This window comes from Perognathus longimembris, chromosome 16 (genome assembly GCF_023159225.1).
Source record: "Perognathus longimembris pacificus isolate PPM17 chromosome 16, ASM2315922v1, whole genome shotgun sequence".
In the NCBI taxonomy this organism is placed as follows: Eukaryota; Metazoa; Chordata; class Mammalia; order Rodentia; family Heteromyidae; genus Perognathus; species Perognathus longimembris.
Genome location: NC_063176.1, coordinates 3,675,961 through 3,681,960, shown reverse-complemented (window position 1 = coordinate 3,681,960; position 6,000 = coordinate 3,675,961). Strand labels below are relative to the sequence as shown.

The 6,000-nt window shown below is 38.5% G+C and overlaps 1 non-coding gene across 1 annotated transcript; it reads right to left on the bottom strand.

Moving 5' to 3' along the window:
• Window positions 1-541: 541 nt before the first annotated feature.
• LOC125365067 lies at window positions 542-644 on the bottom strand. Its single transcript, XR_007213624.1, has one exon. It is a non-coding gene; the product is annotated as a U6 spliceosomal RNA (small nuclear RNA).
• Window positions 645-6,000: the final 5,356 nt, after the last annotated feature.

Genomic DNA, 6,000 nt, shown 5'->3' with positions numbered 1-6,000 from the left:
CTCGTGCCTATCATCTTAGCTACTTAGGGGTCTGAGATCTGAGGATGATGGTTCAAAGCCAACCTGGGCAGAAGTCTACGAGACCCTTACCTCCAATAAACCACACAGGAAAAAGCTGGAAGTGGCTCTGTGGCTCAAGCGGTGGAGCACTAGCCTTGAGCAGGAAGCCATAGCACCTGGCCCTGAATAATGCTACCCTCCCTCATGTTCTCCGAGATTTTCCCTCCCGACCCCCTTTCCCCAAGAAGTTCCCCTCCCCCGCTCCCTCCCCCTTCCCCTGAGTTGCTGTTGCATCCGGTTCCGCTTTTACCCTTCATCTCTCCATTTTGGTGTCTCCCTCCCCTAGTTCCGATAAATGTACATTGGGTATTGTATGCACATTTATGAATTTTTTTTTAATTTATTTGATTGTCAAGGTGATGTACAAATGGGTTATAGTTACATACATAAGGTAGTGACTACATTTCTCCTCAAACTTGTTACCTCCTCCCTTACTTTTCTCCCACTTTCCTTCCTCCGCCCCCCCCCCCAGTTATACAGTAAAAATATGGAATGCTTCATGAATTTGCATGTCATCCTTGCGTAGGGGCCATGCTTCCCTTCCCTGTATCATTCCAATTTTAGTACCTGTGCTGCCAAAGCAAGCATAAGAAATGAAATCTTGAAGCGGTAACTGCAATCTCGCGCTTATTACAGTATTATCTGCCACAGCCAAAATATGGATTCAATCTATCAATTAATACTTTGATAAAAATATGGTACGGATGCACACATAATAGTATACTAGTTGGTCTTTTCTAAAGAGGAAATATTGTTAATGGTGACAACATGAATGAACTTGAAGAAATTAGGTTAAGTGAAATAAGACAGGCACAAATACTATTTTATCCCACCTCTTCATGGAATCTTCAGAAAGTTTAATAGAAGCTGAATGTATAAAGTGATTACTAGGGTTTGGAGAAAGGGAGGGGTTGGGAAAATATTAGTAAAAATATATAGGGCTGGGAATGTAACTTAACAGTAGAGTACTTGCCTAGCATGCACAAAGCCCTGGGTTTGACTCCTCAGCACCACATACACAGAAAAAGCCAGAAATGGCGCTGTGGCTCAAGAGGTAGAGTGCTAGCCTTGAACCAAAAGAAGCCAGGGACAGTGCTTAGGCACTGAGTCCAAGCCCTAGGACTGGCAAATTCATTAATATCTTTCCATATACTGATACAATAATAGCCACAGGAGCTATTTACCCACAAGCCTGAGTCTGTGCAGAGTAAAATTAATCAGGCTGCTCTAGCAGCATGGAATTCTTCAAGGCAAAGTGCAATGTATAGTTGAAAGCCTCTAAACAGATCAGAAATGCTAACATAGGACTGAATAACCCATTAGTAAACATTTGTTGCAAATTCTACGGTTCCAATTTTTTAAGGTAAAGTATACTCATTGCTAAGATTAAAGATGAAGGATAAGAGAGTATCATGTTTAGAAAGAACATAGCCAAACCAAACTCTCTCTGCTTCACCAAAGCATATCCCGTGCCTGACACACAGAGCTCAATAAGTACAGAATTGTTGGATTTAGTCAGCAATGAGAAGGAAACAGATGATTGTGATAGAAAAATCAAGTCACCGTCACGTTGTGACTTGTCTGAACAGCTTGACTTTAACAGAGACGCCCTCTGCTGGCACGCCTGCTGAAGGGTTGGTTTCGTTTGGTTGCTTTGGGTTCATTTGCCGGGTTATATGGTTTAAGAACTGACTGGGTCTTTTTAAAAGATAGGTCTTTAAAGCTCCAAAAACCTGGCGTTTAAAAAGAGATTCAGGGCTGGGAATGTGGCTTAGTGGTAGAGTGCTTGCCTAGCATGCATGAAGCCCTGGGTTCGATTCCTCAGCACCACATACACAGAAAAAGCCAGAAGTGGTACTGTGGCTCAAGTGGTAGAGTTGCTAGCCTTTTAGGCGTGAGCCACCGGCGCCAAGCTACATTTCTTTTTGAACAGTATTACCCTCTCCCTCATTTTTCTCCCATCCCCCTCCCCCCACACACAACTCTCCTCCCTCCTCCAAGCTGTAAAGTTTATTTCCAAGGTAGTGTCTAGTGAATATCACTGTTGCACTGGTTCACCCTTGACCCACCATTTCTGTGATTCCTCTTCCCTTCCCCAAATCAGATAAACTCATATACAAGCCAAAGGGCACGGAAATCAAAAACAGGGAACAAACCAAAGGGAGAAAGAAAGAAAAAAAAGAAGTAACTGCAAGCAGTACTCTAAAAAATCCCTCTCACTTCCATTTCTTGGAGTTCATTTCGATAAGCCTCATTTTATATGGTCAAATGCACATCGCTATTGAGCTATAGTGATCCTCTGTTAAGACATTTCTAGACATATCCAAATTATTACGAATGAGGGAAACCATATTGCCTATGCTTCTTTGGGTCTAGCTTGCTTCACTTAATACAATTTTTTCCAAGATCACAATTGTTTCCATAACTCCAAATGTCAGAATCTTCCCTATTCCACTGAGTAAGTTATCACTCATCTGGGGAAGCAATATGGGGAGAAACTATTTGAGGAGAACCTATGGGAGAGAACTAAGACACATCTACTTGGGTGGGAAATAAAAGATACACTACAAAGAGAAGCAAATGGTAAACACCACAATGGTGATAGCACCTGAATTCTGATGTGCAAATCACAATGTAGAAGCAAGAAATACGAGGTACAGGTTCTTCTGACTTCAGTAGCCAAATACAAAGGTATTGAAATGATTAAAATACCAAACTAAGGGCTGGGAATATGGCCTAGTGGCAAGAGCGCTTGCCTAGTATACATGAAGCCCTGGGTTCGATTCCCCAGCACCACATATATAGAAAAAGCCAGAAGTGGCGCTGTGGCTCAAGTGGCAGAGTGCTAGCCTTGAGCAAAAAAAAGCCAGGGAGGATAGTGCTCAGGCCCCGAGTCCAAGGCCTAGGACTGGCAAAAAAATAATTAATTAATCAATTAAATAAATAAAATACCAAACTAGGAATTTGAAAGTCCCATTTTAAACTGATTAATGGTAGAATTTCAGATACATTTAAATCAAAGTACTTCATAGAATAGCATCCCTACCTCAGACTTCCAAGTATATACTTTCTTCTGAGGTATTACAAACTAGTAAGATATTTTAAATATCTTTATAAAACTTAAAAGGCAATAAGCATAAATTCATGTCAATTCATATTAATTTATCTAGTTCACGCAAGAATTGGGCACTACAGTGACTATAAAAATTGATCAAGAACATAAAATGTTCTATTATCTAAAAGCAAGAACACAAAAAAAATAGCATCCACAAACTTGAATAAAATTAAGAAAATTATAGAATTCCAATACCTCTTAGAGGAAGACTCCAAGAAATACTTCATGATTGGTGATCGAATAATGGAGGATATTTTGTAATGAGTAAAAGATTGATGACCAGATATGAAGACAATTCTAGATTGAGAAATTCTAGAAAATGTGCAGATTATTACAAATCACTAGAAAATTTCACCAAGATTTTTCTAAACAAGAGACTTTTCATTAATATTTCATTAGTATATATGTATATATATACATTATAAATGAGCAGTTCACTGTGACATTTGCACACATGCATACAAAATACCTCATCACTCCAAAGAAGAGATTCTTTTCTTTTCAGTGTTAAACCAGATTTATATATTAGAAACAAAAACATATTCAAATTAATAGTACCATTTAAGCGCCAGACCTTAAGAGCTTGACCAAAGTCAACCAGATTTCAGCTTGGCAATGCTGGACATTTTACAGCTTCATTTAATTCGTATAAGATTTCCTTTTAGGAGTAGTAGGAATTAACTAACTTCAATCTTTTTTTTGGAGACAGGGTCCTGCTATGAACCTGGGCTGACCTTAAAACTGATTATCCCCCCAAAGCAGAGATTCTTAACCCAGGTCTTTGTGTTTGTGCTCTCAAGAAAGCTATGAAATCTACAGTTGTTTGACAAGATTATGTTCATAGACATATGTTCAATTTTCTAAGGAAATATTTCATAGATGCAATTAGGTTGTAAAAGGGTCCATAACCCAAAGAGACTTCAAACTAATACCAACGATCCTGAAATGCCTAAACAGATGTGGTTAAGAGATGGAACTCGTGGTTTATAATGCTATTTAATAAATTCTGACATCCTAAGGCATTTTAAAAACAACATTATCTCATGGTTTTCTGCTGATTTGCCTTGTTTTGAAATGATCTGGGAATTTTCCCTTGTTTATACTACATACTCTTGACATCCAACTCCATAATTACATTATGGCAAGTTACTGCTTTCAGACTTAAGCAATTACTCAGTCTTCTTAAATGTGGCTGTTTATTTTGAGCTAATCCCACTGAAGGCTTAGTTTCTGGGCTAGGGCGTGTCCGATTTCACTCTGAGGTTGGATGCATGACTGTAATAAGTAATACACCCAGTGTGAGGTCCCTGAGTCACCTCATGTCCAGACAGTCACAAACAATGATTCAATTTGCGTATGCTGTTTGCTAGGACCGTACTCTAAACTAGCAATAGAACACAGGTGTCCTATCTAAGCCCAGACACAATAATGGCATAAAATTCACTACTAAAAAACAAAATTCACCATCAAATAATAAAGACAAAAAAATTAAGGAAGGCCTTCACTTAAAATAAGTCCAAGGGAAAGTAGAATCCACGGGATAATGGACACGCTCTCTCTCACACCAATAAATCTGCTTGAATATTTAATGTTCCCCCACAAAAATGTAAGGCTATACCGGAAATGGAACCACAGGGACCGAAGGAGTGAGGAAGAGTGAATAAAGATGAATATGGTTGAAGCCCTTTTTAAGCATATATATAAACAGAACAAAAAGCTGTTAAAAATTACTTTAAGAAAGGAGGAAGAGGATTAATAGCAAGCGACAGAGTGGGACAGTTCGATGAGATACATTGTATGCATTTATGGAAATATCACACTGAAACTCCTCCTGCCATACAACTGTTTGAAAACATCTTAAATAAAAAGTAAGTAAATCAATACAATTTATGATAACAAAAAATGTAAGTGCCATTAAAGCAGAGATTTTTATTCCCAAGGACTGAAACAGAAAGTGGCTATGTTTAATAATGAGTTCGAATAACAGATTAACTGAATAAGAACTTGCTTATGAAAACCCATGAGCTATAATTACCAAAATGTTAGTTATTTCATTTGATATTAATGCTTCAATAAAAAAGAAAACTCAAGAACATAACTAAAGTTGCTTTCCTCCACATCCTTTAACATTTATGTTCCATTGCTTCTGAAATCAGGCTAATCTCCATTTCATTCACCACATTTACTCTCCCAAATCCATCTCAGCTCAATCTCTTTGAACTCAACTCAATTTTGCTTCAATACCCCATAGTAAACAGCCCTCGCATTTATTCATCAACATGCGGTCACCATCTTGTGCTTTGTAAAGGTATAAGCATAAAAAATCTAAGACAAGTTCTCATTTCAAGAGAAACAGCAAGTTTCTCCATCTAATCCAAGAGGAACAGCAAGAAAATAATGGAGGCATACAGAACAGTATCTCATCAAGTGCCAAAATATGTAACATAAACAGCAGAGTTCTAAGTCGGTTCCTTTCCAACTCTGTCTTCCTCACTTCATTTTGTTCCAGTTACAGGATGTAGTAATACCCTCCAAATTCAAGTCCTTGATCTGTCTGGGTACTCTCCTTGCTTCTTAATTAGTGTGTACTCTTCAAAAGCCAGTTCAGGGATTAACTCTTCCTTTACATTTCCCTGACTTCTGCCCCAACATATGGGAGCCTTCAAACTGGTGCAAGAATCCGATCATTCCACTTACCACACACGGTATTACACTTAGCCTTTGTCTCCCTTCCTAGACGATTTGTTCCCCATTCCCATCAGAGTATCAGGCAGGCGCTAATGAATGCTTCAACATTTCAGTCCATTTTTCATTGACAGGCACTC